This window comes from Peromyscus eremicus, chromosome 9, assembly GCF_949786415.1.
Source record: "Peromyscus eremicus chromosome 9, PerEre_H2_v1, whole genome shotgun sequence".
NCBI lineage: Eukaryota > Metazoa > Chordata > Mammalia > Rodentia > Cricetidae > Peromyscus > Peromyscus eremicus.
Window position 1 is genome coordinate 101,971,073 of NC_081425.1, and position 23,897 is coordinate 101,994,969.

General features: G+C 42.9%; 1 protein-coding gene and 1 long non-coding RNA gene across 4 annotated transcripts in view; one reads left to right on the top strand and one right to left on the bottom strand.

Annotated features, from left to right (window-relative positions):
* Positions 1-11,790, bottom strand: part of LOC131919741 (uncharacterized) — a 38,166-nt gene extending 26,376 nt beyond the window's left edge. Inside the window, exons 1-3 of one of the 2 annotated variants that reach the window (XR_009381406.1) lie at positions 11,542-11,790; positions 7,153-7,301; positions 5,007-5,122 (exon numbers count right to left, since the gene is read on the bottom strand). This is a non-coding gene — a long non-coding RNA (uncharacterized LOC131919741). Of the gene's footprint in view, positions 1-5,006; positions 5,123-7,152; positions 7,302-11,541 lie in introns of those variants that run through there. The other variant, XR_009381407.1, reaches the window with a different exon arrangement.
* The window catches only part of LOC131919739 (ubiquitin-conjugating enzyme E2 E2), a 304,556-nt gene that overhangs the window by 29,869 nt on the left and 250,790 nt on the right, over positions 1-23,897 (top strand). The gene's annotated exons all lie outside the window — the stretch shown is intronic.

Consider the following 23,897-nt stretch of genomic DNA (forward strand, 5'->3'; position numbering starts at 1 on the left):
CTACAGTCCTCCTACCTCAGTGAGCCAACTAGCTGAGATTACAGTTCTGTGCCACCAGATCTGACTTTTTGTATCTCTTTTAAAGTACGTGTTGTAGGTGGAAGTTTCTGTCCCAAAAGCTACTCCCAAGTAGGAGACTTAGTATTGATTGTAAATACGAGGTAAATAGCTCAGGCTTGTTACTAACTAGCTCTTACAACTTAAATTAACCCATTTCTATTAGTCTATGTATTGCCATGTGACTCGTGGATTTACCTGTCCTCCAGCATGTCTTGTTCTTTCTGCATTTCCTGGTGACTCCTCTGACCCTGCCCTTCTCCCTTCCAGCATTCTCAGTTTGGCTGTCCCGCTTATGCTTCCTGCCTGGCTGCCAGCCAGTCAGTTCTTTATTAGCCAGTGAGAATATATATATATATATATATATATATATATATATATATATATATATATATATATTCACAGTGTACAGAAGGCTTATTCCACAGCAATGTGTCTCATTTCCGTCCAGTTTTCATAAGCTGAGGGATATAAGATGTTTGCCCCATGATACCAGCTGTCTTGGGTTATAACTTTTTGTGTTAGACAGCAGCATAGTTAGTTTGGGGAATTCTGGGACTGGGAAAACAGAAATCTCAATAGCGTCCTGCTTGCTGATAACTTCATGTTTAAGGTTGCAACAATATGCTAAACATGCACATTATTTACTGACAGTTCCCTTTCATATGCTGCATGGGCAAACCTCCATCAGCCCATTTGACTTGTCTCTAAACTTTCATTCTTGAGTAGCAGTTCTTACAGGGTTTACAGTGTTTAAAAGCAGTGTTCATGGGTTAGCTATTTGAAAGCATCTCTTTTCCCTGTTTGGTAAATGACCCTGTATATGTCAGCGACTCCTAGTTCTGTATTTGAATGTTCTGTATTTGAATTGTATTACAGAATCAAAATCAAATGATGAGATCCTAAACTGACAAAAAATCTGATACTTGGTGTAGTTGGGAGTAGAGGGAGCTACTTATTTGTTTAACCCCTAACTTAGGTTATGTTTGATACAGGGCAGCATGCAGCTGCCAGGCAGTATGTCTTAGTTACTTTTCTATTGCTGTGAAGAGACAGTGTAACTAGGCAACTTATAGAAGAGTTTGGGGGGGGGGGGTTTAGTTCCAGGGTGTTAGAGTCCATTGCCATCATGGTGGGAGGCATGGAAGCAGGCAGTCAGGCATGAGGTGGAATCATTAGCTGAGAGCTTACATCTCATCCACAAACAAGGCAGAGAGCTAACTGAGAATGTTGTGGGATTTTGAAACCTCAAAGCCTCCCTCCAGTGACACACCTCCAACAAGGCCACACCTCCTCCAACAAGGCTACACCTCCTAATCCTTCCCAAAGAGTTCCACCAGCTGAGGGCCAAGCATCCAAATACATGAGCCTATGAGAGTCATTATCATTCAGTCACCACACAGTGTGATTGCATTAACTATCAATATGCTGAGGTTTTTTTAAAAAACACATTATCCTTAAAAATGATCACACTATTTTGTTAAAGGTGAAAATCTATTCATGTTGAATAGCTGTGTGTCTGTGGAGTGCTACATTCATGCCATTTTGAGTCTGCATGAGTTTTCTAAGTCTGCAGTGAAAACTACATTGAGATCTGACAGGAGCTGATGACATTTTATTTCTAAGCATTATAATTTACCTTAGGGGTGACTTGAACCTTTTATATTGTTAAATAATGATTTAGCCTATTTTCTCTGTTTGCTAATATTCATTTTTAATTACACTTTGAGTGAAATTATTCTTCTAGGATATCTTAAGAGTTCAGTGAGGGTTTTTAATAGTGTTCTGGGAATTTTATGATGGAGCATTACATTGATGTACTAAGTGAAAGTTAATAATGGAGGAAATGCGTTATATTGACTAGTCAAATAGATGTTAGAAGTTAAGGTTTCATTTTATTGATTAGATTTTATTTTTTGTTTAGCTGCCTGTAAAATAAATGGTCATCTAAAATTTAGCTCCTAAGTACAGCTGCCCACTCAATACTTCATTTGCATGTCTAGTAATGCCTCAGAAGTATCAAGACACAAATTGAGATCCTTTGCACATCCCCATCTCTGTGACCCAGAATCCCTTTGTGTAATTAGTTAATAGCAAATCTGTCTTCCCAGTTAGGCCAAAGACTTGGGGAGTCACTGTGGGCTCATTCATGCTTGCTTCCTTGTTCCCTCTAATCTGCCATCCCATCTTTTTGGCCCTGTCTTCAGAATCCACCCAGAGTCTACTCACTTCACTTGCTTTGTGGTTTCTATCCTGGCCCAGGGCACCTTCAGGTCTTGGCTGAGTTGTGGCCACAGCCTCCAGCAGGTCTCCGTGGTCTGTCCTTGCTTCCTTCCCTACAGTCTCCTCATGGCAGCTGTACCAGGGCTTTGATGAAAGCTGGTGGCTCGCTGCCCTTTGATCGCTTGGCTGTGGCCTGCTCACGCCTTCCCCTTCCCTCACCTTCTGCACTCTTGGACAGTCTGTCCTTCCTACACTGTCCTCTTCCTAAGTGTCCCAAGGGGCCCTCGGCTGGCTCACTCTTCCTCTTGAATTGTTCCTTTTCTGAATTGGTGCATGGTTTCCCTCACCTAAGTCTTTTTTTAAAATGTCACCTCAGTCAGGCCTCAGAGGTTCCCCATGCCTCAGCTCGAGTCTCTCTTGCTTTACTCTGTTCTTTGTTGCTTTAGGATGTCACACCAGACACTGACCTGTCTTGTTCGTCTGCTATTCCATGTTGTGCATTCTCTTCGGTTGAGTTGGACTAGTGCCTGGAACGCAGTAAGTGTTTAGTAAACTGCTCCTTATTGGTGTGTATTGGCTAATGAATATTGCTAGCATTGCAGAAGCCCCCTCATCTTCTGTTCATACCTCTCAACAGTGATTTCTTTCTTTCTTTTTGCTGTGCTAGAGCTCAAACTGAAGTGCCGCACATAGGCAAGACAAATGCTCACAGAACTACACCCCCAGCCCTCATGTGATGGTCTTTAAAGTTATTGTTAACAGGATTATTACTGTCATACAAATAAAGGGCATTTCAGAGGAGTAGCCTATTACACAGAGCTTTGTTCCTTATGTAAGGTGTAAGTTAATGATGCCTTTTCTCGCTGCATTTTCTAGTAAAATCGTAAGCATTCTACGAAGCCCCAATGTACATTGAAAGGACTGTTTGTTGAGTTTGTGGGAGAGAGTCTTAAATTATTCCTGCAGCCTTTCCCCTCATGAATTATGTGTCTCAGTGGTGACAGTCTCGACTGTTTTATGAGAATTATTAGTATTTAGGTGATCATTTTATGTGGTTGAGAGTGTAGAGCACTATGGGTATCACATTGTCATACTGAACATGAAGTTGTACATTCTAGTTCAGAAGTCCCTCTGATAGGAAAATTTCACTTGTTAGTTTAATACACTGTTTATATAAGAACCCTCCACTCCACCCGGATTCTTCACCAAAGCCTTTGGCCCTGATGATGCTACACAGGTCCTTACAGATGTTGGGCAAGTGTTCTCATGTGGAGCTGCTCCTGTGGCCTAGCAAATCCCTCAAGTTCTTTAAAAATTTTCATTATAACAGTGTGTGTGTGTGTGTGTGTGTGTGTGTGTGTGTGTGTGTGTGTGTATGTGTAAGTGCAGGTGCTGTGGAGTCAGGAAGAGGGCACCAGTTCCCCCTGGTGCTGGAGTTACAGATGGTTGTGAGCTGCCTGACGTGGGTGCTAGGGACCAGAGCTGGATTCTGTGCAAGAGCAGCAAGTGCCTTTAACTGCTGAGCCATCTCTTCAGCACCCCTACCCTCATATTCTTAAATCTTGTTACAACTGCTTTATTTGAAAGTAGTTGTGATTAAGTAGAAATAGCCTTAAAAAGATTAAATAACTATTGTAGTCAAAGGGAAAAGACATTGCCCTGATTGAGTGTTTCGGTATATGGAACACTTCACCTGCCTCATTAATGCCAATATAATGGAAGGATGATTTTAGTGCTGGTAATAAAGTCATCCTCAGTTGAGCACGTATGTGTCAGATCACAGCCTCAGCTTTTATGATACCAGCAGTTCTGCATGGCAGGTGATTTCACCTCATTTTCCTAAACAAAAGCAATTGACTCATCTATGGTTTGTCTTACTATTTCTGCTTTAGGGCAGTGTAGGTTGGTGTGCATTCAGCAGAAGCTAGGCTTTTGGGTTTGGATCTTCTCCCATGCTAGGGGCACAGGAATGATACACTTGGTGTTGAAAGCAGCATGGGTTGCAGCTCCCACACAATCATTTTGACCTCTCAGGACCACAGTCACATGATCACATGATGCTGCACAGAGTACTGTGTGGCTAAGCCAGATGCTTAGTGGTTGGGTGGATGGTATGCAGTTTTATGTACCGTATTTGCAGTTAGTTTACTATGACATAGTCTTGCTGTAAACAAGGAACTGTGTATGTGCACTCGGTCCATGAGCCTCAGTTCCCAGTGAGACTTCTCCCTTTGTCTTCCACTGGCCCATAGGTTCTTCCTGATTTCTACAAATTTTATATTTGATACTCTGAGTTTCCCTTAAAGATCAGTGTGTACTTATTTTAAAGTAATGGCTTTACTTCAGAACTTAGTGATTGTTAAGAACAATAGTGTTCTATGGCTCAGGCAGAAGTTATCCCACTGCTGTTAAGAGCACAATTATTTTGGCACATTTACTGACTTTTTTCAGGCACTAATTAAGCTAATTAAATGTCTAAATACCTTTGTGATGCTTAAAACATCTGAGATAGGTTTTACACAAGTAGGATTTCTTTTTCTTAGCTCTCAGGCCTTCATGATGAAAGATTTCCAAGTCACACTCCTGACAACACTAAATCCAACAGGAGGCAGTGGCTTCTGTTTTACCTCAAGTAAAACATGCTTGTGGTCTCTCCGGCTGCCTTTCCTGAGAATATCAGGGTGTGCCAGGGTCTTCCCTTGGCTCCTCACCCGTCCGCTTCTCCGGCTCCTCACCCGTCCGCTTCTCTGGCTATCACGTTCAGCTGCAGCTATGACTCACTGGTAGGATTTCCCTTTCCTAGCATGGAACATTTGAAAGCCTCTGCAGCCTTTAACTATTTCTTTTTTTTTTAAATTAGGAAAATAAGGGGGGGGGGAGAGAGAGAGAGAGAGAGAGAGAGAGAGAGAGAGAGAGAGAGAGAGAACATAAGAGCATTTTGAGAGAGGGATTTAAAATTTATTATGCAATCTAGGCTGTTTTTTAATTCTGAATCTGGTAATACACCAAGCCACTATACCCAGCAAGAATAAATTCTGAAACAGAAAAATTTTAAAACTTGCTTAAAGCAGAAAATTTAATCAAGAAAGACTAGACAGTCTTTAATAATCACATTCCCACTGAATGTTGTCAAGTTGGCATTTGCATGTAAGATAAATTAGTATCGTGCTTTGCCTGAGTTTAGTTTGTATATACACCCTCCTTTCCTGGCAGGTCCCATGCCTCTCTCTGTGGTGGACTTTTCAGTCCCTGTGTTCATTATCTTCCTTAATGAAGATTTTTACAGTCAAAATGGAAGCGGGCCAACTTGTTATTGTTAGTGCAGCAACATAATTAACCATACAAGGTTTATTTATTAGGGCTGAATCCTAGAACAATGCCTCAAAGAAGAAAACACACAGAGAAGATTAGTAAATAACAGCCATGTGTGAGGTTGGTCGTGGTAACGTGCCTTCTTGGGATTGTGCTTACATTTGTAAACACGTGCTTAGATCCTGCAGATGATAGCAGCCAAAGTATTTCATTTTAATTGCCATTTTTATTCAAGTGTTATAAGGAAATAATGGTGTTTTACTTGGGTAAATGATTATATTGGAGAAGAGTAATACATACTTCTGAACATCTTTGGGATCTTTTATATAAACCATGTAAAAAGATAACAAAGACTGTCTGCGTCAGAATTTTATTTATTACCTTTGCTGAGTCTGCCCGAGGCAGAATGCTACATTGTAGTGATGAATTTAACAATGGGGTGGAAGTTTGTCCCAGGTCCACACCCTGCAGAGATGACAGCATTGTGTGCCTCGCACATGTCTACGTGGGTCCTGATTTCCGTTCCAGAAAGGCCTTCCTCTCTTTGCATGTTAAGACACTTGGAAGTTGGAAAGCTTTGGGGATATTTAGTCTGGTCTAGTAAACATGATTGACCAACACGGACAATCAGTATGGCTTTGTGAAGATATTCAGAAAGTTGAGGGGCTATTTGAAAGGTACTGGAATTCCAGTTCTTATGACATAAAATGGGAGGATATAGGTAAACTGACACAAACTTAGCCCTCTAGAATTCTCGTCTGGCAAAGAGAGTATACAGCTGGTTGTCAGTTTGTACACTGCTTAGGAAAGATGCATGGGGATGTTAAATTCTCCTGCGTAGACAAGCTGAATGTTGCCTTCCTTTTTCAAACTCTGTGACTTTTTTATCAGCCACTTTTTATAGCTGGAGAGACTGAATTTCACAGAGCTTACATTGTTGAAGGTCATATGAAAGCAAAATCGAGATCTAACTTGAAATTCCATTCTCTTCCTGTTAAGTCATTGTTTAGAAGTCAGCGAAGTTAGAATTCTTTCAGGGTAAACTGAACTGGCACAGGGTATTGATGGCTTTAATTAAACACTATGTTGAGCATCATAAAGATGACACAGACTTTGTGTAGTTCTCTGTTGTGGCAGTTCAGATAGTAGGGGATTTCCAATTCCCATAATAATCAAATGAATACTTGACATCACCAGAATAACCAAGCAATGATAGATTACATTAGGAAAGCATTTTACAGTTTTCAAGACCACTTTGATATTTCCCAACACTTCTTATTGTTCTGCCAAATAATTGGTTCTGTCCTTTTCTAATCTTAAAATGAAAGGAGAAAATTCCTATTGGAGATCAGGAGTCATCAGGAATGTTTGCTTGCAGTACTTTTTCCTCCCCCAAACTCTTACCCAAACCATGGACATGTGTAGCTATCAAGGATAAGAAAAGGAGGGGGTCACACGAAGCTGTAGCTTCAGATAGATCCCCAGAAGCTGCTGGAAATAAGCAGTTAAATGTGAGCACGGAGTTCCTGGGGATTGTCAGTTAAATATGAAGCACAGTACCTGCAATGGGGATGATTACAAAGCAGCAGCATCACTGTTGGCACAGAATAGACTTTCAGTCACTGCCTACTAAGTGAGTGACTTCCACAGTGGAGACTGTAGACTTGAAGTTATTCTTGATACTGTCTCAGAAAGCCAGTTTCCAGAAACTACAAGCAGAGAATTGGTGGCTGAAACATTATACAATGACTGGTTTTATACTATTGATCTGATATTTTGTTGTCTTATTCTTTATTGTTGATATTTAGATAAAGCCAATATGGCTGTATACTATTTTTCTGAGTACATCATTTAAAAAAATAATTATTTTAGAACAAGAGGAAGACTTTTCCAATGGTATGGCAAAAGCATTTTTTTTCTCCAATAGTGAGGTGAATTTGGAATCTTCCTGTGTACCTCCCCAAGATATTAGCTTATAAAATAATTCCGACGTTTTCTCTTTTTATTAAAGAGAGAAACTTGTGTAAAGTCATTTGCAGGTTCATATGTGGCTTCCTACTTTATATTTAAATAGTAACTCTAAAGTTCCCTTTTTTTTTTTGAGACAAGGTTTCTCTGTGTAGCTTTGCACCTTTCTTGGAGCTCACTCTGTAGCCCAGGCTGGCCTCAAACTCACAGAAATCCACCTGCCTCTGCCTCCCGAGTGCTGGAATTAAAGGCATGTGTCACCAGTACCCGGCTCTAAAGTTCCCATTGTTAGTGTCTCAGTGCTTGACCTATAATGGGTTGCCATGTAAAATTTGTGGCTGGCAAAACATGGTTGGGAGCTGTTGCAAGTGACATGCTGGTATGTTCGTCCCCCCTGCCCCAAATGTGCTCCTCTTTTCCCACTTTTGCAGAATTATAGGTCACATTGCTAAATTTCTCTAGCTGACTACATTATTCTTCTTACAAAGAAGCAGTTACTGCCCAGTAGGTCCTAGCCTCACTTATGTCTATAGATGCATCAATTAGAAGACTTAAAGACAGATAGCAGATAGCATCTTCTACCCCGGGGATACTCATTAGGCAGCATGGACAGGATCAGTTTATACTCTTCAGCTGCTTTCCTCTCCAGAGTAGTTTTTCAGCCCTCTCCGAAGACTGTTCTTCTATCATCCTGGACTGAAGATAGGGTTAGGGGTCAGGTGAAATTTGAGTTCTGCTGACTGGGTGAGAGACTAAACTTTAGAATGCACAAAAACATCTCCCAATGCTTTTTGCTGTGCAAACCTCTTAAAAGAATTTGCCACATTAGCAGCTGAGGAGATGGACCGGAGTTTAATCCCCAGAAACCATTAGAAAAGCCAGATATGGTGACATTCATGCAGTTCCAACACTGAGGAGGCAGAGACAGCTTCTGTGACCAATTAGCCTAGCCTTGGAGAGTTCCAGGTCAATGGGAAAACCTCTCTCAAAAACATGTGGATGGCCCCTTAGAAATGATACCCAAAGTTCTCCTTTGCCTTCCACACACATGCATACATGTGTACATACAAATATTATTTGCCAAATTAGAAAGTTAACCCTGTGCAGTATTACTGTTCTATGGCATCAGATGCATTAGGAATTTTTAAGGGAAATGTTACCTTCTATGAATTGCTTCTTTAATCTGCAGATATTCCCTGGTTCCCATTTAATCTCTTTGCAATAGGAGAACACATAACTGAGGAAAATGTATTCTAAAGAGTGCAGGTTAGTGCTCTTCAGCCTTTTCATGCTGATGGGTGAATATATGTCCCCATATGCTGGATGGCAGCCTTCTCTGTCCCTAACTGTGGTGTGAGCAGCTTCCTTCTGAATGTGAATGTAACCATCCTGAATGCTGTGGGCTGAAGAGACAGCTGTCTGGCAAAACTTGAGCACACATGATAGGGCCTTCTGGAAGAAGCACTCTTTACAGGCTAAGTGATCAAAGGGACTGTGACTGCAGCTATTGTCACTTACATTAGACTTTAGAACCCAAGTCTGGACAAAGGTAATAGTAAGTTAATTCAAGATGATCTCAGCAGAGCTAAGCCAAACCTGTGCTTCTGAGAACAAAGACTGAAAAAATATTAAATAGCTGGTATGATACATGTAGAGAAATAACTTTTAATCAAACAGTTCTCTGTAAAATTTGCTTATTTTCCAGTTTTAAAGTTTTGGTCACTGAGAACAAGAGGGAAGTAAAGGATGGACTGAAGAGGAATGTAAAATGGGTGAATAGGAATGATAGTGACCTTGATAAATGTCTACATGAACTGAAATTTGGGTGATTTTAATTAACCTTGCTGTTGTAAAAGACTTTTTATTTTAAACAGAATGCTAACCTTCTCTGAGGAGTGTGTACTTGCTGAAAGCTAGGTCGTGATCAGTTAGATAGCAGAGTAACTGAGAGTGTGCATGTCAGAGTAGACCTGAGCGGCCTGCCTTCCCATGTGCTCCAGCTGGGCATGGATTTTGTTCTAGAAGCGTTACGTACATCAACTCACTGGGCTCTCAAGAACCCTAGCAATAAGACAGTTGCAAAGAGAAACTAACCAAAGTGTCTCACAGCTCTTAAGTAGGTGAGCGTGGCTCAGATTCAGACCGTGCAGAAGGCAGCTCTGTTTCTGTAGTCTGGTTCTCCTTGTGCAACTCTTTCACATGTAGAGGGTTCAAATTCCACCCCAGGTAGCTGAGAGTGGCTGCTTTGAAGATTCAGAGTCTGACTCTCCCTCAGCAAAAGCCTTTTGATTTTCGTACAGAAGTGGTTTTATGAATGATTTTGGAGAGCGGTGCAATAACTTTATCTCTACTTTCATACCGAAGTAAATCACCAGAAAATATTTAATCCTACATTTTGTTTTTCTAGTTGGATGTCTGTAAGAGATGTGTCTGGGTCTTCCCCATAGGTAACCTGACCTCAGCTTTTGGCAGTAGGCATCTGAGCCTCAGGGAAGGGTTAGGATGGACTTGAAGATTTGGAAGGTACTGAGAGAGTTTTCATGGGCAGAGAGAATGGTGGGTACCAAAAGAGCTTCTCCTGGAAAGAAGGGCTGTCCAGCTCGGTACTGGGTTGGTTGGTTATAATTGTGAGGCAGGACATTGATTTGGGTGGGCCTGAGGGATTGATTTGTTTGTCTGTTGGATGATCTTGTGTGCCCCATAGGACCTGTGGGCCACGTGTGTGACATGCAGGTGTTTTTAAAAGTCTGAGTATTTTATCCATAAAAGCTATTTCATAACACAAAGGTTCCTGCATTTCCTATAAAGTGGCCCAGCGCATTGTCTCTTACTGTGTTTAGCTCCTGTCGTCAGAATTCACATGACAGGCTCTCAGAATCTAGTTTCAGAAGGCACGCTTCCCTCCTTATGATCTGGCACCCTTCCTCTGTCCACCACTGAGAATTATGTAACTCAATGTTTTCTATTTGCTCTGGCTTCCAGGAAGCTTGGAGTCGAGTTTCCTTTGAATTATAGTAACTTTATTAGCCTGTGCTTTTGATGTGGGGAGTTTCTTCTCCAAGTCTCTGCATTAGAAGTTTCAATCCATCAGCTCAGGAAACGCAGGGTTGCCTCTGAAGTTACAGGTAAGATTGTTTGCAAAGAGTGAGCTTGGCAGGCAGCACGCCCTCAGCTTCCCCAGATTTTCAGAGACTTCTCTGCCAATTACACCACCCAGGGCTCCCCTTCACGCCCCTGAACCACTCTCTGGGGGGAGTTTAGTGGCCTGGCTGTAAGCCCCTGATAACCTCTCCAACAGAAATCAGGCTGTGTCTCAAACCATTGCACTCACTTGTCAGTTTGTCTAGATGTTAAAAAGCAGCCTGTGTAATGTTAGAAACACCTAGCCTTGAAAATGGCAGAGGATCAGCTGTGGACCAACTGCATTCATTTGTTTATTTTTTTATTAAAGGCATTTCCATCTCTTTTTAAAAAAGGTTTATTTTTGTTTATTTGTCTGTGTGTCTTTCTGCAGTGCTTATCTGAGTGCGTACCCAGGTGTTTGTACATGGCATGAGTGCCTGTGCATGCAGAGGTCAGAAGAGGATGTTGGCCCCTTGAGAGCTGCAGGTGCAGGTGCTTATGAGACAGCCAGCTTGGCGTGGGTGCTGGGCTTTGAGTGCCAGTCTTCACAAGTGCAGCATGTATGCTTAACTACTGAGCCAGTTTTCCAGCCCATTACCTAACTAGCGACTAGTGATTCATTATTAAATTATATTCAGACTCAACATATTTCAACCATAATAAAAATCAATATATGGAAAAAATTCATAAATCATCCTCTTTAGTTTTAAATGTAAACAGAAAATATGGTATAACCCTAACCATCTCTCTGATGTATTTGTGTGTTAACTAGGAGATGTAGCTTTTCCAATATATAAGGTAGGGCTACTACAATTATTTGATTTATTCTTCTACTTAAAATAGACAAGAGAAACTTACTGTGAATAATCTTAAAACTGAACATCTGAAGTGCTTCCAAATCCAGAGCAGTTTGGTTGCTGACTTGATGCGCCAGTAGAGAGTCCCACACCTGCTTTTGCTGCTGCTGACGGGTTAGGACACAGGTGCCCTGGAGACACTGCAAGAAGCATCCTTTAGCTTTGTATAAATGGCACAAGTGAAATGTACATGAATCTTGTGTTCACCCCCCAATATCCCACTATGGATATAAAAATGTCAAATCTGAAATCTGGATGCCTCTGGCTCCAAGCATTTCAGAGAAGGGACACCCATTCAGCATGCTCATTTCAGTGCCTCAGACCTCACCAAGATTAACTTCCCCAGCAGTGTTGTTGTGGGCCTTGAGATGGAGGTTAGATTAATGGGTATTCTGCATCCATGCTGCAGCCTGGGAAGCACATGTATGGTGGCTTATTTTTTATTTATCTTTTTTTTTTATTGATGCTGTGCTTTTCTTTCCTTTTCTTTCTTTCTTTCTTTCTCTTTCTTTCTTTTTTTTTGTCTAACCATCTCTTTGCAACAGAAAATGACAATTGAAGCTGGGGAGATGGCTCAGTAGGTAAGAGCATTTGCTGTGTAAGCAGGAGGTCCTGACTTCAGACCTTGCACCCACATAAAAGCTGGGCATGGTGATGCATGCCCTCTAACTATTGCGAGGAGATAGAGCATCTCTGGGGCTCATTGGCTGCTCCTGCCCCCAGCCTAGTTGAAATAGCAATTACCAGGTTTACTGATCAACCTTGTCTCAAAAACAAAACCCAAAATAAAAACTGGATATCAGTAGATGGAGACATCTTGTGTTAACCTCTGGCCTCTGCACCTACACACATAGGCACATGCATGTGCACACTCGTGCACAGCCACACAAGAGGTAGTCTGGCAGGAAAAGAAGAATAAAACTGCTCCTCCTTGGGTGATATTTGGGGTATTTAAGTTTGTGAACTCCATATGAATGTATTACTTTTCTGTTGTGCAGTGGGTGATTGACAGAACCACTACCATGCTGTCACAGTTGCAGTACCTGAATGTGTGACTTGCATACTGTCTACGTGATGATGTGAGTTTTGTTTGTTAGTACACAAACACACAATGTGACAGCTATCTTAGGACTGTGACTTAGTAAAACAGGTATCACACTATCCTCCTGTCTTCCATACTGCTGACTCTGTGTGAAAGGGAGTTTGTGTGACTTATGGACAGATGTGAAAATGCAGCTTGTCATGAAAAAGGCTTTCCTAAACCATGTGGTTGTGGTGTGGCACTACTCCTGGGAAGTGAACAAACTTTCATCACCCCAGATAGGGATCCGCTGATAGCTCAAAAGAAGGTACCACCAAAGCACAGCTTGGTGGAGCCAGTGAGTTCGATTGAGGTTACCTACAGGAGAAGAAATGACTCAGATAGTTGTATCATTACCACAGCCCACCCCAACATGGGTGAAGGCTCGTGAAAGCTGGAAGCCCAGAAGGCAGTGCACAGTCTGCAGGCCGCCTGCCAGGTTGGAATGTCTCTTCCAGGACACTTTGTTGGTCTCTGCCTCTTCTAGGTGGTTGGGTTAGCCTGCAGGTCTCTCAGCAGGCGTCCTTACTGCTGTAAACGCATGAGGAGGAGGGGCCTAGTCCATCTGGTCAGTTTCAGGGACTTTCTTAAGCTTTTGTGTTGTTTACTTTCTGCGTTTTGAGGAGCATTCCTGGCAAAGTGGAAGATTTCACTTCCCTTTAGAACATCCTGGTCTCAAAGTCTTCCCTGCAGCATACAGCACTTCCTCTGGAGGAAAAACCCACACCACAGGGTTTATATGCCTGCCTGCAGTGGGAGAAACAGATCTGAAGGTTGTCTTCCTATTGGTTACAGAGTGCCTCTGACCTTTTGTGTTGAGTTTGTTAATTAATTTGTGCAGAGACTAATACGATTTCATTTTCTAGATGTTATCCTTTAACAGGGGTATTTAAGCATTCACTGAGTGCTTCATATGTGAAACACACTGCAGTAGATCATTGGCTAGTGCAGAATGGCCCATCTCAGACTTATAAGTTAAAAGGCTAGATTAAAAAAAAAGGGTAAAACAAGAACATAAATTCAAAGGGTGACTTTTAGAAATGTTATTTTTTATATGTATTTAGTGTGTGTGTGTGTGTGTGTGTGTGTGTGTGTGTGCATGTGCGTGCAGTGTGTGCCATGTCATGCATATGGAAGTCAGAGGACAACCTATATCATACAGGATTTGCAGGTCAAATTCATGTCATTAGTCTTGTCAGCAGGCATCTTTAGTGATTAAGTTGTGAGTGCACCCCCCCATGCCTCCAACCCATTTAAAAGACTCTGTAGTTCAAGTTGGCCATCCTTACTAGGTACCCCAGGCTGGCCTTGAACTCATAGCAAACCTCTTGCATAGGCTTCCCAATGAAATTTGAAGGAAAACAGTAACCAATTTGGTTAGGAAAATTGAAGTAAATAAAGTGTGTGAGGTATGTGTTGAGAGAAGAAGGCAAGACAGGATACTTCAGGGGCAAATCATCAGCTGGAAAGGAATTCTCTCAGAGAAGTGTCACAGGCCACTAAGAACTTGGTAATGACTTGTGGAATATTACTTTAACTGTAGGCACAGATGTGTTACATTTGTTTATGCTGCATTTGTTTAACTATGTGAAGATGTGTTACTGTTTTACCTTGCCTGCCTAAGACACCTGATTGGTCTAATAAAAAGCTGAACGGCCAGTAGCTAGGCAGGAGAGGGATGGGCAGGGCTGGCAGGCAGAGAGGATAAGTACGAGGAGGAAGCTAGGCTTGAGAAGAAAGGTGAAGAGAAGAGGAAGAAAGAGGGGGATTCCCGGGGCTAGCCAGACACGCAGTAGGACATACAGAATGAAATAAAGGTAAAAAACCCAGATGCGAAACATAGATGAGAAGAAACAGGTTAAGTTACAAGAGCTAGTGGGACAAGCATAAGATAAGGTGGAGCATTCATAAGTAAGAATAAGTTTCCATGTCATGAATTGGGAGCTGGTTGGTGGCCCAAGAGAAAGCCTGCCACAATGATTGATTGGGTAAGAGCTGTGGGAAGAAATGTGGGTAAGCAGGCCTTTGGGAATCTGTAAGTGTTTACCTTTGCTAGTGATCCAAGAGACAGGACAACACAAGAAGAAGCCATGCACACACAGTGCTGTTGGCGCTCACTCCTGTTGTTAAAGATGAGCAGATGCAGCCAAGCCTGTACGCAGCGTGTTTCCGTAGAAATGAAGGTGTTCCCTCTTACTCTGATTCAGGAACTTCACAAGAGGGGCTGGAGCTCATGTAAAATTAAGACGGGTATGGTTTTCCAAGACAATGAAAATACGTGAGGGAACAGTTTTTTAGTAAAGAGAATTAAATGACCAAGTAAATAATGGTCAGTCCACTCATTGGATAGCTATGCATCTATTAAAATAAGCTGGCAAGTACTACTACGAGAAAAGACAAGATGTATGTAGCAGTTTATATAAATGTAATCTATAACTCATAAAAATATGAAGAAAATGAAGAAAATTTACTTGATAATCTTTGTGTTATTGAGATGACAAGTGATCTTTCTTCTTTCTTGGTCTCTCTGAAACCCTGTTTTAGTGTTTTTAAAATGTCAATTTAAATGCCTATTTTAACGAAGACCTGGTTCTTATTCTCAAGGTGCTACTGGTCCAGTAGGATGACAAAGAAATATGTCACTGACTTGAGAGACATAGCCAGTATGTGTCTGGATGGAATCCCTCCAGGGTCAGGGGGTGTGCTTCAGGAGACTCACTGTTGTATCTAAGTGGCTGATGCTGGTCGTGCTTCATGAGGCCCTCTGAGAACTGATGTGTATTTATATCCCAAGTAGTCGGGGGACTGAGGAGATGGCCCAGTGGGTGAGGACTTGCTGCACAAGCCTGACACGCTTCAGTCCCTGGAACCTGTGTTAATCTGGAAGGAGTTGACCACAGGCGCCAAAGCTGTCCTCACCTCCGCCACACTTCCTCTGTCCTGTACATGTTAACCACAGGCTCCAAAGCTGTCCTCACCTCTGCCACACTCCTGCCTCTGTCATGTACATACATGGATACACACATGAATGATCAGTGTTTTGAAAAGAGTGACTGGAATCATGGGTCACTGAGAGGTAGCTCACAGTGAGAGGGTCCTGGATAATCATGGATTTGGGAACATCTGGTCAGTAGGAGTTTGTGAGACATTTATAGGAGAGTTGCTAGCACCTACTGCTTAGTAATCCGACCTAGGTGTGTTTGTGCACACCAGAAAAGCTACAGAAGTTAAAAGATCTCTTTCTAGTTTGGGGCTCAGTAATTAGCAACACATGTAGAACAGTTTTATTCAAATTCCTGGTTACACAATTCTGATTCATGACCGTATATGTTATAGAGAAAAAAATAGGATGTTATGGAGGTTCATGAGAGAGGGTGTGGGTTTTTGATCTTGACTGGGAAGAACGTAAGACAGAAAATCAAAGAAGACTCCCTGTAGGAAGCTGCAGTGATCCAAGCTTGGAAGGATGAAGGAATTGTAAGAGGATGGGAGTGTGGAGAGGAGTGAGCTGGACATTTGTGAGCGGCGTGCCAGTGATCCAGGGAGTCTGTTAGCTGCTTGAAGCTATTTCTCCTTATGCCTCAAGAACGATAGTGAGAATGTGTCCACTTTCAAAAGGAATTTAGTAACGAAGAGGGCACAGCAGCACGTGAAAGCTATTACTGATGTCATAGAACCCAGGCAGCCATCTTTAGTACATCTTAACAATTTATTGTGAGCCAGCTGAGGTCAGTCGAAAGGGTAACTTTTATTTGACTGATTTATTTCTCCCAGGCACTTAAAAATAGCATGCTGTAAAAGCGAGGTGAGAGATAGATTTGCTATTTATAAATAATAAGGCATCTGAACAGAAGGCAAAGGGAGAGACAGTGAACAGCTGGGAAGACTGAGAAGCGTGGGCGGAAGAGTCAGAGGAGGAATTCATTGACACTGGCCTGGTTGGAAATAGGTTGATGTCTCCATTCGCCAGTCTTTTATTTTACTGAAGTATGAGCTTCTGAACATCTTATCTTCTGTTGACATATGGTTGCTAGCATTGGCTGTCAACTGGACACCACTTAGACTCAATCTGAGAAGGGATTTCAGGTGAGGACTTGCTGATTAGACTGTCCAGTGGGCATGCCGTGGGGATTTTCTTGACTGTTAACGTAGGAGAGCTCAGCCCGCTGTGGGCGATCCCATCCATAGAAAGCCAGCTCAGCCTACGATAACAAGCCAGTAAGCAGTGTTTCTCCATGGTTTCTGATTGAAGCTGCTACTTGAGTTCCTGCCTCAACTCCTGCAGTGGTGACCTGTGACCTGAAAGTGTAAGCCATTTGAATTTTTCCCTCCCTTAATTTGTTTTTGGTCAGAATATTTTATCATAGCAACGGTATGGTAACGGGCCAGCGCGTCTTGGTCTTGAATCTCAGCAGATTTGGCTTCTTTCCATCCTCTTTGTTTTGCTTTTGGGCAAACTTCTCAGTAGCTGGAGTGAAAACTCCAGCAAAGCAGTTTCTGGGACGAGACTTGCTTTCCCAGACAGCTTTGTGGGTTGGTTGACAGCCCTTGCTGTACATCCTGGGGCAGTGGAACAGTGCAGAGAGGGTCTCACTGCCTGCTCCGGAGCAGTGAAGGGGTGGAAATCATGACCATCTACTTTGTCTTTGTTCTTATAAATTTCTGAGCAGAAGATTTTTTTCCCAGATTCATTCACTTATAGTGCACTATAGGGAAAACCTTACAAAGCTAGTTCTTAGTATTTATAATTTGCATTTATAGTCTTATGATAGCTCTAATAAAATGATGGATTTCTTTTTATGTATTTGTATATTCTGTTATACCAAATACATGGGGGTTTATATAACTCGTCTCAGTAGTCTTTTTATTTATTGTGTATGTGTGTGTATACGTGTGTGTGTGTGTATGTATGTATGTGTGAACCAACCTGTGTGACACAGTGTGAGTGTGGAAGTCAGATGATAACTGTAGAGTTAGTTCTCTCCTTACACCTTGTTGTGGGCTCAAGGGCTTGAACTCAGGTGGTCAGGCTTGGTTAGCAAGTGTCTTTTCCCATTGGGTTGTCTTTTCTTTGGGGGGGGGGGGGTTGAGACAGTTTTGGTGCCTGTCCTGGATCTCGCTCTGTAGACCAGATTGGCCTTGAACTTACAGAGATCCACCTGGATCTGCCTCCCGAGTGCTGGGATTAAAGGCGTGCACCACCATCACCCGGCTGTCATTGGGTTATCTTGCTGATCCTCGTCTTTGATTTTAAAAGGCGATTCCATAATAAGATACACATGTTCGTGTATGTAGTTAAGTATTTAAGTGGTTGTTGGTGACAGGTCTTGTTAGGTGGCACAGGTAGCCCTTGAACTCTTTCCTCAGCCTCCGTGTGCTGTGACTGCAAGTGTGCACTCCACATCTGGCTTATATTTTTATTAGTTACATGAGTTTGATTTTTTTTTTTTTTTTTTTTTGCTTTTCACCTAGAAGCTTTATCAGATCATCTCTCAGCATATGAGACCCACTTTCTCCAGACCATCATGCATTTCCATCCTATTCTCTCAGGCTCCTGGAAGGGCATCATCTGGTCTAGCTTGAGTAATCAGCAGTCCATCCCAGTCCTTACCCTGCATGCATGTTTAAACTTCTTTTTCGTATTTATTTATCTTATGTATGTGAGTGCTTTACCTGCATGTATGTATATGCACCATATGCGATTTTGGTCAGGAGAGGGGGTTTGATCCCTGAAACTGGAGCTTTGGGTGGTTGTAAGCCACCGTGTGGGTACTGGGCACTGAACCCAGGCCCTGTCTCCAACACCACCCCCGTCTGCATGTTTTAATGACATGGCAGGTCCTTCTTTTACATGTGGATAGAAACATGCTTCTTTAAATGCTGTGAACTACAAAGCAACTGGCTCTGTCTCCCCATTCCCACGTTTCCTCACCCCTGGTCTTCGTGCTTTTATGACCTTGTATCTTTCTATGCATGATTGGGCTTGTGGGAGAGACTGCTCTTCCTCAGATTGGCTTTTCTGTGGGGTCTGCAGCTTTCAGACAAGCCAGGGGAGCTGTGAATGAGATGATGGGTGGATGGCATCCACGGCACATACTTATCTAAAGCCCTGCCTTCCTAATTCTTGCCCTTCCTAATGCTGCAGCCCTTTAATACAGTTCTTCATGGTGTGGTGACCCCAACCATAAAACTATTTTCATTACCACTTCATAACTGTAATTTTGCTACTGTTACGAATTATAATGTAAATATTTTTGGACACAGAGGTTTGCCAAAGTGCTTGTGACCACAGGCTGAGAACTACTGCTCCAGAGTCTGTCTTGGCAGTCTTCCCTTGTTAGCACTTTCCTATCAGAGCGGAGCACTCCTGGCTGGCTCCTTAACTCAGGGATGGTAGAATTGAGTTGAGCTTTTGCTCCTATATTTCCTGTTTCTCTGTGCAAAGGCCAGCAGCAGAAACTGTTCTGATTGTGTAGGGGGAAGGAACATCTGTTCAAACCCTAATGGTTTGAGAAATTCGTTGAGTCTGTGAAACAAGCTGTCAGTAGACAGACAGACAGATGTATTAATTTCAAGCACATGGTAGTTACACAAATCAGGTCACTCAAATATGGGCCAGGTAAGCGGCTGAAGCTCACCGCTCCCTTCATAGGGGAGAAGAAAGTGGGACATATAGGCAGTTTGAGAATAGGGTCAATGATCTGTTGCAGGGGCCAGTGGGATAAAGACTAGGCAGTGGCTGGGCCAGTCTTCCTGGGGGCTAGCTGTGTATCTGTCCTGCCCTTGGTCTTCTGGAGGATCAGGCTGTTAACTGGAGAGGGCAACATCAGAGAAAGCCTCTTCCTGCAGTTCAGAGGCAAATGAACTGAGGAGGGGAGGTGGGAAAAACACTCAGTATGGCAAGGCATCATACTTTGGGGTGTTGTTCCCCAAACCCTAACATTGGTTACCTCTACCACCTTTATGTACTGTGTTTCATCTACCTGTTTCCTTTTTCTTTTTTTTTTTTAAATTTTTACTTGTAGTTCATTTGAAGCCAGGCATGCTCATTAGATACTGAGTAGACTCCTCTACACACCAGCTACTTTTTATCTCTTTCATCTTTAAATTTGAAGAAAATAGTGGCTGGAGAGAAGGTTCAGCAGTTCAGGGCACTTGTTGCTCTTGCAGAGGACCCAGGTTAGATTTCCAGCACCCACATGATAACTTACAACTGTCTGTAACTCCAGTCCCAGGGCATGTGATGCATGTACGTGGTATATATACATATATGCAAGAAAAACATCCACATAAAAGTTAAAAACAGTTGGAGAAAATCAGTGTTTTGTATAAAATGTTAAAGTATAAAGGCTGGCGTTTGCCTCACCTTTCTTAGTTCTCTAGGAGTGTAAACTCAGTAATCAGAACTGAAGGAATCTCCTGTGACTGGTTGACTCCTTTTGTTCTTACTGTAGCTTTACTTCATTTACATGTTTGTTTCATCCACTGAGTAACTTCCATTGAAAATGTCCTGTGTGAGATGAATGTTAGGAGATGACTTAGAAAGAAAGGATGGATGGAAATGTGACAGTGGTAAGCCTGTGACTGGTCTGTAAATAGGAATCATTAATACAGCAGCGGGGGCTAAGCCTGGAGAGCTGGATTGGAACGCTGGCAGGTTGGAACCGCAGCCGCCAGTGCAAGGTCAGAGCCTGGCACGGAGCACACCGAGGGCGAGACCAAGGCCTTAGGTTTGATTAGAAAAACCAGAGCCAAGAGTAGGAGATGGTGACTAGATGGCAACCGTCAGATGTTTTTAATAGGACAGAAAGCTAAGCAGTGGACAGTGTGAGAGGGGGTGAGCTTGGCAGTGGAAGTGTTTTTATTACAAACCAAAAAACACCGGGACTTCAGACATAGCTCAGTCGTTAGGAGCACTTGCTGTTCTTGCAGAGGATCTGGGTTCACAACTGCCCGTAGCTCCAGTTCCCAGGGATCTGATGCCCTTTTCTGGTCTCCTCAGTACCAGGCACTCACGTGTGCACAGATGTTCAGGCATTCACACATATACGCACAAAATAAATCATTTTTTTAAAAACCCACAAGAATTGGGCTGGGAATATAGCTTAGTGGTAGAGCACTTATCTAGCATGTATTAGGCCCTGAGATCAATTCCCAGTACCACAGAAAGGAAAGAAAAGAAAAGGTAAAGTGATGGAGAAGAGAAAACATGGGCACATTTTATATTCTCATCAGCTGGCTCTAGGGTGGCCTGCAGGTGCTGCTTCTGTGGACTATAAAAATTAGATTATTATGTGGGTTATTAAAAAAACCTATTTTTTGATAGTAATCTTGTAAAAATATAACCCCACAAAAGGAGAAAGTGTACGTCTCAAGGTTTCTACTTATATAAACACCTTTTCTGTGACATGGAACTCTTGGCAGCTTGTTCCTTTAGGGTGGCCTCTTTGCTTTCCTTGAGTGTTCTGAGAGAGGTGCTTGCTGTATTAGCCAGACTGGCCTCACATCTGTTCTCCTGCCTCCGTCTTCCTGACACTGGCTGGGATTATTTTGTACAGGCAAGGCTTTTCTTTTATGAATGAACACTGTGGTGGGGAAGAGGCCACCAAGTCAAAGTTCCTTCTACAATCTAGGATTGTAGAAGTGTGGAAAGTGGCATAAATGTTACGTTATCACCCAGCTCTTCTGGAATTTATTTCTGTTTTGTGGTCCTAGGACTCGAACCCTTGGACGTGTTAGCCAGGGTCTAAGCTATACCTCAGGTCCCTGGGTTTCCTGAGATTGTACGTAGAAGGTACCCAAGAGCCTCCTAGCAGATTAAGCATTGCAGTCTCTCTCTGTCCAGTGTCTCTAAATCACTCTAGCTGGTTAGTGGTCCTGGTCATTTTTATAAAGTTGTCTTACAAAGGGAAGATTATGTTCTCACTGGAGTCTCACTGAGTATATTAACCGTACTCCATGGTAGGCCCCATGCTCAGCAGTCGATGGCCAACACAAAGTGAACTCAATAGTATTTTTGTAGACTTTTTGTCTCAGATTGTGTTGTTTGGGCATTTTTTATCTTTTTTTTGGTGTGTGTGTGTATGTTTTAGTTTCAATTTTTTTGTGTGTTTCTTGGATTTTTTGTTTATTTTATTTGCTTTTTTTTTAAGAGAGAAGAAAAGTTGTGGAGTTAGATGGGTGGGTAGAATCTGGGAGGACTTGTGGGAGGGGCAAAGTGTGATCAGAGCATATTATATGAAAAAGATTCAGTGAATAAATAAGACAAAAAGTGGGGGGATAGGTTTAGCTAGACATGGTTGTGACCTGTAATTGTAGCACTCAGGAGGTGAAGGCAGGGGATTACAAGTTTAAGGCCAGGCCTGGCTACATGATGAGAATTGTCTCAGAAACAAGATATAACAGGAAAAATGAAAAAAAAAAAAAAAGGTTTATTGCAGCTCATTGTCTGGAGGTACAAAATGGAGGGCACATGTAGGTGATGCCCTTCTTGCTGGGAGACCATGCAGGTTACTGTGCAGCAGGAGACCATGTGTCTGTGTACCCTTTAGTTTTTCTCCCTGTTATAAAGTTAGCAGTAGTCAGTCACAAGCTCTCAACTGTAATGACTTTGCCTGATCCTAATCCCCTCCCTTGTGCCCTGCCTGTGAATGGGTAGGTGGATTAAGTTTCCTCATAGTAAAGTAAAGCCTTATAGCAGGGATTAAATTTCAGCACAGGAAAACTTGGAGGACACACTTAAACCATACAGCAGCCTTCTCCTTCCCTGTCATGCCAGGAGGTTGGTGGGTGAAGTCAGCCTGTGAGAGAAGCCTCCTGAGCAGACTGGAGAGTGGCTGGGTCAGGGAGCAGTTCTCTCCCGAGCCCTAGATAGTGGCTTACGGGGAGGTTCCAGGGCAGAAGACCGAAAACACTAGAGACAGCAGTAAAAACCCAGAGGGTGCTGTTTCTCCTACCTGTGCCTGAGTTACTCCCACAGTCTGACTATAGTTTCTCCTCCTCAGGGGCTTTTTGGACCTGCACCTCCCGTGGTTGAGGCAGCAGGGACTGTCAGCAAGGAAGGGAACTTGGCTTTGGTGGGCAGTACAGTGGAAACTTGGTTGGAGTGGGCATACAGAGTTAAAGATGAAGCCTGTTGCAGAATAGTCCCTTACACTATGTAAAGATGTGTCACTGTGATTCATTTAGTAAAGAACTGAATGGCCTTAGCTAGGCAGAAAGAGGTTAGGTGGGACTTTTGGGGACAGAGAAGATTCAGAGAGGAAGAAAGGCAGGTCACCAGCTAGATGCTGAGGAAGCAGGATGGGCAGTACAGAGTGAAGGTAACTGAGTCACGTAAAAGAGCATAGATTAAAAAATATGGGTAAGTTTAAGTTGTAAGAACTAGTTATGAACAAACCTAAGCCAAGGCTGGCTTTCACAATTAATAAGTCTCGCGTGGTTATTTGGGAGCTGGCAGGTGGGACAGAGAAAGACTGGCTACAGAAGCCTAAAGGCTTGATCTAGGTGAGTTTTGGGGCCACACTGGAGTTAAGAACTAGGCCTTATGTATTATCTATCATGCACTCCGGAAATGAGCTCTCCCATTCCAAAGGGTCAGGGCTGAGGATGGGAAAAGAGAGGAAAGGGAGGACGTTTGTTACAGTCACACAGGGCCACCTAAGAAACTCAGCTGCCCGAGCACTGAAGAGCACATGAAATAGCTTGTGTAGGACCCAGAACCCTTCATGAGTCTAGAGCATGACGCTCACAATGGACAGAAGCAGAAGGGGGGACATGACAGAGGAAGGACATAGACAACTCAGGGTGGCGAGCCACCCTGTGGAAGGAGGGGAGCTGTACCCCCTTTGTAAGGGAAAACCGTTTGTCCTTAGGCACCAAGGGACCAAGTATCAAAATAGAGGGTATGGTAAAAGCAGGTGCTAGAAATCCCTTGAAAGTCTCGCTTTTAGGTGGGGGACCTCCCAGAAGCTCACCCTGGCAGAGGCCCATATTAGTTCAAGCATGGATGCCATCCTCTGAGTGAGCAGCAGTGTGCCAGGCAGGTCCCTGCCTCTGGGCCCTTCATGTGGCCAACACTTCCCTCTTCTTCCATTTCATCAGAAAATTTGCTCATCTTACCTACTGGGATTTTCCTGCTACAAGATGTTCCACATCCAGAGGAAGTGTGAGAAGTCCCTCCTCCCCCATCTAGACCCCACTGGATCCCCAGCTGTGTGGCATGCCCCTCAGTGATGGACACTGTGGGAATGGAGGCTTGGCTGAGTTTGCCTGCT